At 44.8% G+C, this 17,261-nt stretch overlaps 1 protein-coding gene across 9 annotated transcripts in view; it reads left to right on the plus strand.

Moving 5' to 3' along the window:
* PPFIA2 (PTPRF interacting protein alpha 2) overlaps nt 1-17,261 on the plus strand; it is a 409,727-nt gene that overhangs the window by 184,273 nt on the left and 208,193 nt on the right. The window lies entirely within an intron of this gene.

The raw sequence follows: 17,261 nt of genomic DNA on the forward strand, positions 1-17,261 counted from the left end.
GGCCCTGCGTAGGTGCATAAAGCCCGCCAACTCCCTGTCAGGGAAAATGCAACTAGCTGGGGGCGGGGGACTGGAGGATCCACAAGTGACTTCGAGGGCACGGGAGAGCTGCAGGGGGCTGTTTTTATTCATGGCTTAAGTGTCCCTTTAATATTTGTCCCCTGAGTGTTTTATAATTTGCTTGAAACCTCCGAAGGACCCAGAAAGTTCACAGTGGCCACTGCGTTGCTTTCCCTACAGCAGCAGGAACTGAACAAAACAGATTGGGAAAGGGTCTGTACTGCAATCCACCAGTGTGAATAAAGCCTAAAGGTGCGTACACACATGCGACTATAGTCGTTTGTAACGATCGTTCCCCGATCTTTACCAACGACGATCGTTACAAAAAACGAACCACCGACTATTAAGGCAAACGACGAACGAGCCAAATCGCTACAAAAGAAAGTTCTGTCTCGGCGGATTTTAACCAACGACGATCGTTTGCAAAAGTAGTACATCGTTGGAAACGGTCGTTTGTACTAGGCTTGACATGCGCATTTCACTATTTCTCCCTGAAACTTCTCATTTTTATGCGCAGGCGCAATAGTTGCTTTACGTGATGTAACGTTCGTTCTAACGATCAGATCGTTACACACATTTAAAAACTAACTTTACTCAGGTCGTTCTTTCATCAATTAAAAGCTCGTTCGTCCTCCACACAAACGATCGTTGTCGCATGTGTGTACGTAGTATTAGGCAAGGATCACACCTGATAAACACAAATTTGCATTATAATGGACAGCCCATGGAAATGAATGGGCTTGTTCATGTCTATTGTAGGGACAAGCAATGATATTATCATTTTCCAAGTTGACGCAAATGTATGCACATTTTTATTCAAATATATGCAGTTTAAAAAAAAGGACCAATCAATTTAAACCCGGGTTTAAATTGATTGGTCCATTTTCAAGCTGCATATAGTTGCAAAAAAATTTGCATCAACTTGGAAATATTTGCATATCATTGATAATTGTCTGTTGCTAAAATTAGCATGTAGGAAAAAAACTGACAGACTGCTGCATCCTACAAAACACAAAATGCTCACTCCCAGACAGCACTCTGCCATTTATATAGTCTGCAAACTGTTAGTCAGCCAATAAGAAGTGCAAATGCCCTACAACTAGTCTGAATGACTCAGCCTCTGCTTAATTAAGTATTGCAGCCATAAACAGGAGAGGGTTCAGTCACACAATGGCTATCATTCATAAAAGTGTGTTCGGTATTTTAGACTTCTGTGTGCTAATTCATAAAAATGTTTACAGTTGCGATAGAAGTTCGGTGATTTCCCGAACTAGGCTTGCTCTAGGCTGGCGTTAACATGAGAAGCTGCCTGAGTTGATACATTTTCTCCTGCAGAGACAGCGTTAGAATAAAAGAAGCATCCTCAGCTTCCCTTTAGATGTGCGGTTTTTTTTTTAAACAGCCTCTGTTTGCCCTGAATCTGCGCTGAATCTGTCTATTATGCTACATACACACTTGAAAGATTAATGAAAGATCTTAGACCAATTTTACCCACTTCCATGTAGTATGAGCGCATACTCTACACAGTCTATTCTATGGAGCTGCACTCCCCATCAGATAAAATCTTTGCAAGGTGCTGCACACAAAGATGCTGTACACATTCAAAAGATCCAGTGCAGTTTCTAGGCTAAAATGCACCCAGGGCGAGTGTGTACAAATTGCGCCCCCCCCCCCCCCTTCCCAAGCAAGGTATGGGTGCCCGCAGTATAGGTTAGCCAGGTCTAGTTGCACTTAGTATAGGTCCCCCCAGTATAGGTAGCCAAGAATAGGTAGCCAGGCATAGGTGAGCCAGTATAGTTGCCCCCGCTATAGGTTAGCCAGGTAGGTGCCTCCAGTATAGGTAGCCAGTATAGTTGCCCCCAGTATAGGTTAGATAGGCAGGCGCCCCCGGTATAAGTTAGTTAGGTAGGTGCCCCAGTAAAGGTTAGCTAGGTGGGTGCCTCTAATATAGGTAGCCAGAATAGTTGCCCCCAGCATAGGTTAGATAGGTAGGTTCCCCCCAGTATAGGTTAGATGGGTAGCTGTCCCCCAGTATAGGTTAGATTAGGTAGGTGCCCCCCAGTATAGGTTAGATTAGGTAGCTGCTCCCCAGTATAGGTTAGATTAGGTAGCTGCTCCCCAGCGTAGGTTAGATTAGGTAGGTGCCCCCCAGTGTAGGTTAGATTAGGTAGGTGCCCCCCAGTGTAGGTTAGATTAGGTAGGTGCCCCCCAGTGTAGGTTAGATAGGTAGGTGCCCCCCAGCGTAGGTTAGATTAGGTAGCTGCCCCCCAGTATAGGTTACATTAGGTAGGTGCCCCCCAGGGTAGGTTACATTAGGTAGGTGCCCCCCAGGGTAGGTTACATTAGGTAGGTGCCCCCCAATAGGATAAATAGGTAGGTGCCCCCCAGCGTAGGTTAGATAGGTAGCTGTCCCCCATAATGGAGGGGGGAGCCGGAGCCGCTGGGAGGGCAGCCCGACCTCTCCCTCCCTCCCTCTCCTGGGCCGCCCTCCGTGCTCCCCCCTCAGATGTTGAGCGCAGCAGCAGCAGCAGCAGCCAGGGAGGAAGCGCTGTAAACAACATACCTCCCTGCGTTCCAAGCGCTGCTCTCTCGCCGCCGGTCTCTTCCTCTCTGCCGCCTATACGATGATGCACACGCTGGTTCCTGTTAGCCGGAACCAGCGTGTGCATCATCGTATAGGCGGCAGAGAGGAAGAGACCGGCGGCGAGAGAGCAGCGCTTGGAACGCAGGGAGGTATGTTGTATACAGCGCTTCCTCCCTGGCTGCTGCTGCTGCTGCTGCTGCTGCGCTCAACATCTGAGGGGGGAGCACGGAGGGCGGCCCAGGAGAGGGAGGGAGGGAGAGGTCGGGCTGCCCTCCCAGCGGCTCCGGCTCCCCCCTCCATTTCAGCGCCCACCTCCCAACAGCGCCCCGGGCGGCGGCACGGGCCGCACGGCGCTAAAAACGGGCCTGAAAAGATCAGTATCTGCAAAAATCTGTTCCTGCAAAAGATCCGTTCCTGCAAAATGCATTCATAGTCTATGATATCTGCAGATTCTCATACACACCTTGTTTAACAGACATTCATCTGCATATCTGGCAATCATATGCAGATCTGAAGATCCATCCTGGTGGATCTGATCTGCAGATGAGAACCACTACAAAACGCTATCGCTAATCGCAATCACTGGCGTTTTGTATGAGTGGTTTGTAAGCGATTTCATGAGCATTTTCGGTATTCTAAAAAGTGTAATCAATTTGCCAGCGGTTGTGCAGCGATTAGAGTTTTTAATTCTGAATGGACCTTTCAATTAATTTTCATTTTCTTACAGTGTGCTGTAATGTAAAAACGCTAGCAAAATCGCTCTGTGTAGGTTTTGACGAGCAATTATGCCAGCGATTATATACTTTACATTGCAGAAACGCTACAGAGAAGCTACAGATTAGTATTGCATGCGGTTCATTCTATCAGGACAACAGAATTTCCCTAAACTTTATGAAGCCAGAAACTGCTCCCTGTGACCGACTGACCGTGTGAGCATAAAAAAGAAATACTGACCTGTATAGGCAAAAACTAAAATGTTTTCCCCATGTTAATGGTGCTATTAAAGAGAGATTGATGGCCATAAAAAGGGCAGCACGGTGGCGTAGTGGTTAGCTCTCTCGCCTTGCAGCGCTGGGTCCCTGGTTCGAATCCCAGCCAGGGCACTATCTGCAAAGAGTTTGTATGTTCTCTCCGTGTCTGCGTGGGTTTCCTCCGGGCACTCCGGTTTCCTCCCACATTCCAAAAACATACGGATACGTTAATTGGCTCCCCCTAAAATTGGCCCTAGACTACAGTACTTACACTACATAATATAGACATATGGCAATGGTAGGGATTAGATTGTGAGCTCCTTTGAGGGACAGTTAGTGACAAGATATATATATACACTGTACAGCGCTGCGTAATATGTCGGCGCTATATAAATACTAAATAATAATAATAATAATAATAATAAAATCAAATTCCTATTACCCACTACTCTGTGTTTTATTCTGTAGTCTACATCCTGACCCTGAACTGCAAGCATTCCAATATCATCATAAATGTATCTGTTGTAATGAATCTTATCTCAGTCTGGCTCTTTTCTTGTACATTGCCGGGGAGATGGAAGCTAAAAAGAAAAGTCTTGTTATATCACCTTCTTCCCACATTCCTGCTCCTTGCTAATTGGCTGAGGGCAGTTCAGTGTGACACAAGGCTGTGAGAAGGGACATAGACGATAAATCACCTCATCCCTCTGCAGAAGCTGCTGAAATCTGCTCACGAGTTTACAAAGCAAACTAGATATGACTGTGTAGTTAAAGGGGCACTATGGCGAAAAATTTTAAAATTCAACCACTTCGCCCTATCTGGACGGATATATCCGTCCAGATGGGCACTGCTGCTGCAGCCGTGTGGTGCGCGCGATCGGGCGCGCGCCCGCGCGCGCTCCCGCTGCCTCCCGCTGCCCCCCCGATCAGTGAATGGGAATATAATTCCCATTCACCGATCTAAGTCTCCGGCAGAAATGCCGACGCTTTCTCATCAGAGAGCGCGGTATTTCTGCCCCCAGGAAACATCACCTTCTTCTTATAGTTCCTAGATGCGAGATCGTTCGCATCTAGGAATTTTTTGAATGTGGCCATCTTGTGGCCAAATAGTAAACTGCACCCACATAACTAAATTAAATAAAAAAATACATTATATTACATCTAAAATTAGCTATTTACCTCCCAAACTAAAATTACCCAAATACATTTTTGTATTTAAAAAAAAATAAAAAAAATTACAATTAAAAAAAAAAAACTACATAAATAGTTACCTAAGGGTCTGAACTTTTTAAATATACATGTCAAGAGAGTATCTTATTAATTTTTTTAAAATTATAAGCTTATAAATAGTGATGGACGCAAATTGAAAAAATGCACCTTTATTTCTAAATAAAATATCGGCGCCATAAATTGTGATAGGGACGTAATTTAAATGGTGTAATAAGCGGGACAAATGGGCACATAAAATGCATGGGTTTTATTTACTGTAGCATGTATTAATTTTAAACTATAATGGCCAAAAACTGAGAGATAATTATTTTTTTCCATTTCTATCTTAATCTTCCTGTTAAAATGCATTTACAGTAAAGTGGCTCTTAGCAAAATGTACTACCCAAAGAAAGCCTAATTAGTGGCGGAAAAAACAAGATATAGATCAATTAATTGTGATAAGTAACGATAAAGTTATTGGCGAATGAATGGGAGGTGAACATTGCTCGGATGCTTAAGATTTTCGACGCTGTAGGCTGAAGTGGTTAAAATATGTGCAAATATAGACAAATAAGAAACTACATTTTTTCCAAAGTAAAATGAGCCATAAAAGTATTTTCTCTTATGTTGTTGGCACTTATAGTAGGTAGTAGAAATCTGACAGAAGTGGCAGGTTTTGGACTAGTCCATCTCTTCATGGGGATTCTCAGCAAGGCTTTTATTCTTTATAAAGATATTCCCTAAAAGGATTTAAACAATGATGCTGGCCAGCTTCCCTGCTCACTACACAGCTTTTTGGCAGTTGGACAGAGCAACTGCCATTCACTAAGTGCTTTTGAAGATAAATAAATCCCTGAGAATCCCACCATGAAGAGATGGACTAGTCCAAAACTTGTCACTTCTGTCAGATTTATACTACCTACTGTAAGTGACATCAACATAGGAGAAAAGTAGTTTATGGCTCATTTTACTCTGGAAAAAACATACTTCTTATTTGTTTGTTTGCACATATTTTACATTTTTCAATTTTTACCATAGCGCCCCTTTAACCTCCTTGCCGGTTATCCCGAGCTCAGCTCGGGGTAACCTGCGCAGGAGGATTTCTCAGGCCCCGCTGGGCCGATTTGCATAATTTTTTTTTCCCTACACGCAGCTAGCACTTTGCTAGCTGCGTGTAGTACGCGATCGCTGCCGCTCGCCGCCGATTCGCCGCTACCCGCCGAGCCGCCCCCCCCCCCCGCCCCAGACCCCTGCGCAGCCTGGCCAATCAGTGCCAGGCAGCGCTAAGGGGCGGATCGGGGTTCCCTCTGACGTCACGACGTCTATGACGTCGGTGACGTCATCCCGCCCGGTCGCCATGGCGACCGGGGAAGCCCTGCAGGAAATCCCGTTCTCAACGGGATTCCCTGCATACTCTGATCGCCGAAGGCGATCGGAGTGGGTGGGGGGATGCCGCCGCTTAGCGGCTATCATGTAGCGAGCCCTGGGCTCGCTACATGATTTAAAAAAAATAAAATAAAAAAAAAGTGCGGCGCTGCCTCCTTGCCGGATTTTTTAGACCGGCAAGGAGGTTAAGGAAGGAAATTACATCAGGATTGGCTTCAGTCACAGGCAGTAAAAATGGAACATTTCTGCATTATTTTATTTTTATTTACTATATAAAATTCTCTGAAATCAAAATGTGGGCAGTACAATACATATGTTATGTAAATGGTTACATAATGTTATGTATCTACGTTTATCTATTTGTTTTTTCCCCCCTTAGGATAGTATGGCTGACCCTTGTGCTTTAAGGGTTAGTTCACAGAGCTCAGTTCTGTTACAGAATAATTCTGCATGTCAACTCACTGCCCATACATTCCTGTGGGCTTGTTCACAGCTATTGCATTGTAACTGATCGCATTAGGGCCCGTTTCCACTGGAGCGGTTTCCGCTCCGAATCCACAGTTTCCCCGCAGGCAAATCACGCGGGGAAACTATGGCGCGCTGGCTGAATCGCTCACCCTAGCGAATCGGCCGACACTGCCCACAGTTTTCATGCGCGAGGCTGCGAATTCCATAGCCATGCATGGCACAGCTTCTGGGATTCGCCTGCGTTCCTGCAGACCCGGAAGTGCCGCCGCGCGTCTCAATGACGAGTGCTGCACAAGTGGAAACTGGCCCTTATTCTAACTTTGCTTTGTATTCCATTCTATATTCCGTTTCCATTGCAGTTCACACTCATTATAGTACGTGCATTATGCAACTCACTACTGTGAACCTAGCCTGGGGGATTCAATTGGTCTGAAATTACAGGGAAGATTCACTGAAAATGCATGAAAATGTTTAGGAAATGTAGCTCGTGTTTGTTGCCAGAGTCTTGACAGCACATGAGATTTCTAGGTACTAGTGAAGAATAACAAAAATGGTGTTTTCTGCATTGTAAATAGCTTAGCCATATTCAGTGAGTGTTGTTAAGCAGTTATGGAAGAAGAGAGCACTGATTACTTGATTATGCTGTCAAGACACTGTTATGAATGGCAAGCAGCCAAAGAGTGGTATACAGGAAGGTGAAATCACTCTGATCCATGTGCTCTTTTGTAAACTGCCCCCTAGTGGTGGAGTTGTGTACACAGGAATATAAATTCATGTACAGTACTTTGATATTTCTGATGGATCACATTTCCCTTATTTTATATTGCATGGCTTTGTTTCAGCTGTTCTAGAGCAGCATTTGTTGTAAACATTCCCTGTATGCTCCTATCCAGGCAGCCCAGTATAAGCAGTGTATGCATCACACACACACACATAGGTTGTTCTGGATTATACAGTTACAAATTTAGCAGAGCTGTGATATTTCACACGTGGAGGTGTGAGGCGTGTTATTTGTATGTACCCAGAGCGGTATCTTAGCAACCTGCAAATGAAATGGCATACTCTGGGAAATGGAAATGGTGTTCTCCATTTAATATTTAATGTAAAACATGTAAACGCTGAAAATACGAGTCCTTGTCACTGGTGTATTTTAATATTTATGGTAAACATCATTTTTACTCCAAGTGACAGACTTGCAAACACAGCATCTTGTAGATTTAGGTAAGCACTTATTCATATCATGTAGTTATTCTCTTCTTGTCACCACGTTGTTACACGTGGCTGTTTTCAGTACTTATGAACAAGGCAGACAAACTATTCAAAAAAAACAGTCAGTGATGTAAAAAATAGAAAAAAACTTTGAGGCAGATTTATAAAAGCCAGTGCATGCAAAAATGGTTAGGCACCACCGGGGAGGTGTGCTTTGAGGTAGGCAACACCAAGGGCAGTGGCGTAGCTAAGGAGCTATGGGCCCCAGTGCAAGTTTTACAATGGGGCCCCCTAAGCACTGTATACTTCACAATTGATACGGCGCACCAAAACCTGCCAATGACAACTACAGTGTCAGAAGTACAAGAAGGGAATGGGGAACAGTTTGATTACCACTATTCAAAGTATCTATAGAAGTGATTATTATGAGCACAGGACCAATAGAGGGCTAATACCGTAGTTGAGAGAGAGCCCTTTGAGTCCCCTCTGGCCCAAGGGCCCCGATGCGGTCACAACCTCTGCAGCCCCTATTGCTACGCCCCTGACCAAGGGAGGTCTTTGGGTCAGGCACCACCAAGGGGGGTGTTAGGGTTAGGCACTAACGGCAGGATCTTAGGGTTATGCACCACCAGGGCGGGGTCTTAGGGGTAGGCACCATGGAGGGGGTGTCTTGAGATTAGGCACCACCAGGGAAAGGTTCTGTGTGAGAGTAGGGACACGTTAGGTCATATTAATCGCTTTTCTTGGCTATATCTAGCGCCCTTTTATAACCAAAATCATTTTTCTTGGCTATATCCCATGCCTTTTTTTAAACTAAATTCCCTTATCTCAGCGATATCCTGCACCCTTTTATAATCCAAAGCACTTTTCTCGGCTATATGTGGCACCATTTTGTACCATAAAATAGTTTATACATAAGATATTTCTTTAGCGTAAGAGAATGTTCCCAGCCAGGTGAGTGTTACCTTTGAGATCTGAGACTGTTGGGTTTTAAAACTATATCTGCTTCTAAGGAGATTAAGATGTTAAGTGTAGTTGTGATAATTAAAATGTTCACACTAAATCTCTCCTTTTTGTAAATGCAATTGTTGATTGTAATGTGTGAGCCCTTACCAGACTCGCTCACTTCATGTCTACGTCTAGAATGGTGTGAAGGAACCTGTTTTGCAATTCAATGTCGAACTTCCTTTTTTCCCACGTTAACTTTAGACTGTTACAAAATTACTAACAGAACATTTGGTCTGATGTTGGTTTATAACGCATGTATACAGGGCCGCCATCAGAAATTTTGGGGCCCCTCACACATCATCAGGCCTGGGCCCCCCCTCCCTGAGCCCACCCACTGGTTGATGTGCCCACTAGCCACCCCACCACCGTGTCGGTGCGCGAAGTGCGCTGCAGCGAAACGTGCATGACTGAAGAAAGCGGCATGCACAGTTTGATGCAGCAAAAAGTTGGCGTGACCATGGCATGTTGTGGGTCGAGCCAAATACTAGCAAAATACATGTAATCCCCAGTTAACAAATGAGAGAGGGACTTGTAGGTCCATTGTTATCCTTTATCCGTTCTCGTTTGTTCCTCTCTTTTCTTCCTGTGCTTCTTTTGCCCCCCTCTGTCTCACCTCAGTTTGTGCCTCTTTTGTGTCCCTGTGTGTGACCTCATGTTCCCATTTCATCTCTTTTCTCCCTGTGCATCTTCTGTCCACCTCTGTTCCCCCTGTGCCTCTTTTATCCCCCTGTGTTACCTCTTGTCCCCTTCTGTCTCAGCTCGTCCCCCTGCCCTAGCCAGGTATAGGTGCCCCCAGTATAGGTATCCAGGCATAGGTGCTCCCAGTATAGGTAGCCAAATATAGGTTTCCCCAGTATAAGTAGCCAGCTATTGGTGGTGCCCCAGTATAGGTAGCCTGGTGTAGATGCCCCCAGTATAGGTAGCCTGGTATAGCTGGTGCCCCAGTATAGGCCAGCAAGATACAGGTGCCCCAGTATAGGTATTCCACTATAGGTGGTGCCCTGGTATAGGTAGCCTGGTATAGTTGCCCCCAGTATAGGTAGCCTGGTATGGGTGGTGCACCAGTATAGGTTAGCCAGGTACAGTTGCCCCCAGTATAGGTAGCAAGCTATAGGCGCCCCAGTATAAGTAGCCAAGTATAGGTGGTGCCCCAGTATAGGTAGCCAGATACAGGTGGTGCCCTCAGTAAAGGTAGCCAAGTATAGGTGGTGCCCCATTATAGGTAGCTGGGTATAGGTGGTTCAAGCCCCAGTGTAGGTAGCCAGGTATAGGTGGTGGCCCAGTATAGGTAGCGTTTAGCCAGATATAGGTTAGGCCCCAGTACAGAAAGTCCACTGTAGCGGGCTCACTCATCTGCTCCCCACGTTCAAGCGCTGATGTCACTCTTCTCTCAGTGCTGCATCGCGGTGTACTTGTTAGTGAGCCACAGGCCCGCAGCCAGCACATGCGGCCCTTCCAGTGCTTTGGGGGATGCAGGGCCCCCAGAAGCCCTGGGCCCCTCACTGCAGTGTCAGTTGTCGTCGTCGTCCCCCCCCCCCCCCCCCGATGGCTGCCCTGAATGGATAGTGGTTAAAGCACCCTACACCAAAAAATAAATGTTTTTATACATTGTGAGTGCAATACTTGTTCTTTTAATTGTGGAATAAATGGAATTATGCTATGTTAGGCGTTCTGTTTGAGCTTTAAAGGCCTGCCATGCCATTTTCTGGATTGTCTGGAAGTTGTGGATAATTTTTAAATGCTTAAGCTGGTCCTATAAATGGTCAGCCATCCTGTCCAGTGAGCATATAGCATGCCAAACCAGGCACTTGCTGGTGGATTGGAGCTCGTTTTTTGACTGGTCGTGTTGGGAAAGGAAGCAACATCGTGAGACTGGATTACGCTGTGTTGTTTTGTCTTTGCTCTGAGCCCTCTTTCTAGGGCCATTCAAAGTCGGTGGAAAGAGGCACTACAGCGGGCAGATGATATGTACTGAAGCTGCACTTATATAGTCAGCCCTCCTATCTGGTGAGCCTGTACCCTATCTGTTTGAGAGACTGGTGGAGGCAATAGTGTCGCAAAGCTACACACAAGGCTTTAAATGTAGTGTGATTGCCTATACAGGATTACGCGGTTTCTCTCTATCTCTGAGTGTAGAGTAAAAGAAGATTACGCTGGAGAGACACTACACCTCATATATGAAAGCTTGTATCGCTGATCTGTAACAAATCAGCAACTGACATCAGTGAGCGTTTATTGTACTATTATTTTGTGGACACTGATCTTGGACATTTTGGACTTTTGTACTACTGTGCGAGCGCTGCAAATACTCTGCTACATACATTAACTAGGGTGTTGATGCCCCCAATTTATTGCAGCAATCTACAGTAGGAATTTTGTTGGGGCTAACTGAGAGGAGCGCATTAACCACTTTTTTGTGTGTTTTAGTTTACTTGAGCATTGGCTTTATTATTCCACTTCTCCTGGCATCACATTCCACCTCTCCTAATGCCACACTCCACTGTGTGTGTGTAAGATCTATAGCATAGGGTGCTGAAGATCGTTAGTTGCAGTGGCGGCGCTACACTGGGGCTTACCCAGGCTTAAGCCCCAGCTGACAAGCTGTCAGCCCCTGCAAAAGACCCCCTCCGCAGGGTTGCCAAGCAGCAGGAGGGGTGGAAACAGAGAGAAGAGGAAGCTGTGTGGACAGTGGCGGAGAAGGGGGCCGTCTCCCCCCCTTCCCTCACCTTGGGGCTCCCACTCTCTGCCTCGCTCCCCCCTCCGATATCAGCGGCTGGCGTCAGAAGACTCACTCTCTTCCCAGCGCGGCTGATCTGTGCGCCGCTCTGGTCTAGTCTAGACCAGAGTAGCGGCGCACAGATAGATCTCTCTCTCCCGCGCTGGGAAGAGAGGAAGTCTTCTGACGCCAGCCGCTGATATCTGAGGGGGGAGCGAGGCAGAGAGTGGGAGCCCCAAGGTGAGGGGAGGGGGGAGACGGCCCCCTTCTCCGCCGCTGTCCACACGGCTTCCTCTTCTCTCCGCTTCCACCCCTCCTGGGGACGCCTATACACATGGTTAGTCCTACCTACCTATACTGGGGACAACTATACACCTGGCTACATATACTGGGCACATATACCCCTGGCTACATATACTGGGCACATATAGCCCTGGCTACATATACTGGGCACATATAGCCCTGGCTACATATACTGGGCACATATACCCCTGGCTACATATACTGGGCACATATACCCCTGGCTACATATACTGGGCACATATACCCCTGGCTACATATACTGGGCACATATACCCCTGGCTACATATACTGGGCACATATACCCCTGGCTACTTATACTGGGCACATATACCCCTGGCTACATATACTGGGCACATATACCCCTGGCTACATATACTGGGCACATATACCCCTGGCTACATATACTGGGCACATATACCCCTGGCTACATATACTGGGCACATATACCCCTGGCTACATATACTGGGCACACATACCCCTGACTACATATACTGGGCACACATACCCCTGGCTACATATACTGGGCACATATACCCCTGGCTACATATACTGGGGACATCTATATCATTACATGCATTTAGTGGTGAAAGGCTGTCTCTCATTACGTGCATTTACTGGTGAAAGGCTGTCTCTCATTACATGCATTTACTGGTGAAAGGCTGTCTCTCATTACATGCATTTACTGGTGAAAGGCTGTCTCTTATGTGCATTTAGTGGGGAAACGCTGTCTCTCATTATGTGCATTTACTGGTGAAAGGCTGTCTATTATGTGGATTTAGTGGGGAAACGCTGTCTCTCATTATGTGCATTTACTGGTGAAACACTGTCTCTCATTACATGCATTTACTATTGAAAGGCTGTTTCTCATTACATGCATTTACTGGTGAAAGGCTGTCTGTCATTGCGTGCATTTATTATTGAAAGGCTGTCTGTCATTACGTGCATTTACTTCATATTTTTTTTTTATGTAACTACATTAGCTGGTACAACTACATTACAGTTTGCCCCGCCCACATGATGTCATGACCATGCCCACTCCTGTCTCGTGCTGCAAGTTCCCCCCCCTTGAGCCCCGCCAGCCAGCCATTGTGCCCCTTTTGAGCCCCCCCCCCCAAATTCTGAAGCTGGAGCCGCCGCTGGTTAGTTGCCTAATTGCAAGTTACTAACTGGGTCCTGTTCATTCTTATTTTGGGCTTGAGAGCAGTTATAAAAGAAGTTGGTTCATACTAAGATCACCAGTTTATTTTTATTGCAGTTGGTCTGACAGTGATTTTATGGGATGGAAACCTGCTCAAACACTGGAAAAGCTTACCAATGCCTTACTTGTCATTGAGTTTACCTGCTATGATTGAAAAACTTAAGTAGTCCTTCAAAGTATTGATTACAATTCTGTTATTATTAAAATCTAACCTGTGAGGAAAAGAGCAGATACTTGCCTCTCCAGGAATGCTCCATCTGTTCCAACTCTTATTTTCTTTCAGGTCTATTCTCTCCCTTCGCGTCACTGATGCAGTAGTGATGTATCTTTCACAACCCAGTTAACTAAAACAGGCATAACAATATCATGTTTAGGACAGTAACCCAGGCATCAAACCCAAAAATGTCAGACTGCAGGGCAAGCGTGGTAATTACTAGGCCACTGTGTTACTCCTAAATGACATTACTGAATGCACTTATTAAATCTTTTATGCCTACTTATCATTCTGACAAACTTCTAAAGTGTGCATCTTCCTGCAGCCTGACTTCTGTCGGGAGCATATCAGTTTATGAAAGGGTTACTGCCAGAACAATGGATACTTTTGGAGCATTCATCTGCTATTGGTGAGGCAGACTGAACTCGTTTCCTTGGATCATGAAGTATTCTCGTCATCAGCAGGGACTGCATCCAATTTTGCATAACATCTGCCACAGGTTTCTGATCACCAGTGCCAGGACATATAATTAATCTGTATTAGTCACAAGGTAGTGTGTGAAAGCTTGGAATTCTTCATAAAACTATGCTGGAAAATGCCTCTTAGAATCGGTTCATAGCTTGATGTTCTGTCTTTTCATGTGTAGTTGTCCGACTACTATAAAACCATAGCCTATGCTAAGATGGCATAGCTAATTAAAGTGGCAGACCAAATTTTGTTTTTGTATAGTTTGAGAAAAGGTTCAAATATTTTTTTTTTTTAATCCGGTTTTAATTGCTGTCTCAGTACCTTGGGAAAAGACCCCCTTTACAGTGACACTTCTCCAAAGACTACAATGTGCCTAAATGTGAAGTTCAAGTCCTATCCAAAATCCTAAAGAAATAGCTGTTTTGGAGGTGTCAGTGGTCACTACACTCTACCTTCTAGCCACTAGAATCTACCGATCACTAACTTCTGGCCTCTACAATCTACCTATGCCTACCTGCTGGCCGCTACAATCTACCTATCCCTTCCTGCTGGCCACTAAAATCTACCTATCCCTACCTGCTGGCCACTAGAATTTTAATGATCACTACCTGCCTGCTACTATCTGCCTATTACTACCTGCCTGCTTCTGTAATCTACCTATTGCTAACTGCTTGCCATTACAATCTATTTATCTGTATCTGCCTGCTACTACAATATAACTATAGATAAGGATTTGGTGTGTGGGGGCAGAGGGGAGTCGGGGAGACCTGTAGGTTTGGCCTGTATGGGGCCCAGAAAATTCTGATTGCGGCCCTGGGTGTTGCCACTCAGTTCTTCTTGGTCTGCATTTGACCCACATGGTGTTATGAATGCTGTAATTTGGCTGCATTAAAATTGCCCCTGATTTGCACTGGAGGAGCAGCAAACGGTAGACTGAACTGCTCTGCATGCAGGCAGTTCGGCCTCCCTTCTGAAAGAGGCCTAAAAGCACCGCTATCTTTGCTGAAAATGGAACGTGGGAAGTAGTAGCGCACAAAAGACTGCAGAAGTTTTACGCTGATCAACCATCAAGTTTCTTCCTGCTGTCTCCCTACACCAGTGCAACTATCTGTGAAAGTTATTGTGTTTGTGAGTTGGAGTGTGCAGAAGATTAATGTGCAAGTATGCTTTAGATCTTTAATTCTAGGTGGTTTTATCAGTGAACAGTATATTTGTTTTTAGGCGCTGGTCCTATAGAAAATGGTGCAATCAGTATGTTAGACTCTATTTTCAGTATTGCAGCCTCCACACCTGACCATAAGTCTTTATAATTAATCGAGAGCATCAATGAATGTTTAGAAGGCATTTATACACAATTATAAAGTACGTCTAAGCAATGTGCATGCATCAAGGGGTACTTGAGATTGCATCGTGTGTACCAGGCATAGGATCTATATCAAATCTGCATGCAAGCTAGGATTATTTGCATCTCATGGACCATCTCAAGTCAGTATGTGGTGGATAGTAGCTCTGTGTTGGAGAGTTAAAAGTCCCTTGGAGGGCATCTTCTAATGTGCTGGTTTCTTCCCAGAGTTCGTAAACCAAATGAGCACCTTTACATGGGTGCTTGTGTGACTGCAGCAAGGAAAGTGGGATATTGGCTCCTTTAGAGATGGATCTCCATATTTCTTGTCCTCAGTCTAGACCTTTTTTCACATGGGCGGCTTACCTGCTTGCTTGTTGTACAGTTTACCATCTTATATGCTCCTTCTGGATGCAATTTAATGCAGCTAAAAGGCAGCCTTTGTAACCCCGCACGTATCAGCAATTGAAACCCCTGGTATGTCACGCAGTGGTCCACCCAGCAGCTGAAAACCACATATAGTTGTGTCTGAATGCGGCTGTGCTCCGCCTGCAACGGATGCCTCTCACTGCCCATGCCAAGCATCAGCAAGGGAGAGTCCGGTGCACAAGAGCAGCTGACAGGTGGTGGATATACTGCTTTTAACCTCCTGTAAAAAAGTGGCCTTATAGTGCCAATACTATATAAATAAAGAAAATATAATTTGTTTTGCAGAGTATTTCTCCTTTGCTGGTGGATTTGCAGTACATCTTAATGAAGACTGCATCTCAAAATAATTGTACTCTTTAGAGATTATCCAATTTTCTTCCCTTCTGCATAGTGATTAACATGCTTAAAAAAAAATATATGTATATTCTGTCTGCAGGGACTCTTTGCATTCTATTAGCTTTATCTAGCAGTAAATTGTTCTATGTGGTTGTGGTGGAAAGAACTATATACTCCTAAAAACCCTCAGCAAGCATGTTCAGAATTAATTGAATTTGCACATAATTTACATTTCCCTACTTTTGATCTCTGCTGAATGACTTTTATTCTCTGAGGAATAAATTCATGTCTACCTTGTAGTTAACAGTATGTACAAAAGCAGATCTTGTACAGATGTTCCCCAGTCTGCCCTCACTGCGTTCCAGAAGAGTTGTGGGAGAGGCCCTGCCTGGGTCTTAACTTGCCCTCTTCTTCTTCTATTATCTAGTGGAGAAGGAGACGGTAGTGTCCTGGCAACCAGGCTATGGAAGAGAGCCTCACAGTCTAACGGGTTGATCATATGATCATTTCCTCTAACAGCACTTTCCTGTACATATACAGGGATTACTGCATATGTGCATCTGCTTTTGGATTCTACAAATGGATCAGGTTGCAGGGAGATTGTGTTTTGTATGGGTTTTAGAATTTGGCTCTAAAAGGTGTTTAGGTATTTCTAGGTTTGTCCCTAAACTTTTATTTTATGTGACAGTAAATGCCCATCACACAGGATTCATGTGTGATCATTCTATAGCAATTTGGATGTTCTAAAATGATCACATGAAATGATGGATTAGGCCTGCAACCCACTACAAAGTACAAAGCGCTATAGCAATCGTTAGTGATTTGTGACAGCGCTTTGCAAGAGATTTTGGGAGCGATTTCCCAGCTCCTATACAATACATTAGAATAGAAACGCTCCCAAAATGCTGCATGTCCTGCAATTGCGATTTGCCTTGTCGCAATTGCTCTAGTGGAATTTGTCCCATCCATTTACATTGGCAGAGCGTTTAGGGAAATAGCTAGCGATTTGAAAGTGGGTCCCAGCCCTAAATTGTGAGTGCTTTTAAAAGAAATTTGATCATTTCATCATCACATAGGAGCGCCAGAAAGTATATACTTATAGTCCAATCCAATAGACCATTTCAAAACGTACAAAAAAGCGTTTAACCCTTTAGCAGCCAATTTATTTAGAGGCTTGCAAGTGCTCTAGGCCAATTTATTTTAGCACATTTTTTTTATTTCTTGTTAATTTTCCTTGCGTCTAATTAGTACTGCTGTAATGTGCATTTATGGCCACTTGTCACTAGGGGGCAGTGTGAGACAATAACAGAGGACTCTTGCTTTCAGTTTTTATATTTTCTGCAAGTAGAGAGAGATTAAA

The sequence above is a fragment of the Hyperolius riggenbachi genome, chromosome 3 (assembly GCF_040937935.1).
Source record: "Hyperolius riggenbachi isolate aHypRig1 chromosome 3, aHypRig1.pri, whole genome shotgun sequence".
Taxonomy (NCBI): Eukaryota; Metazoa; Chordata; class Amphibia; order Anura; family Hyperoliidae; genus Hyperolius; species Hyperolius riggenbachi.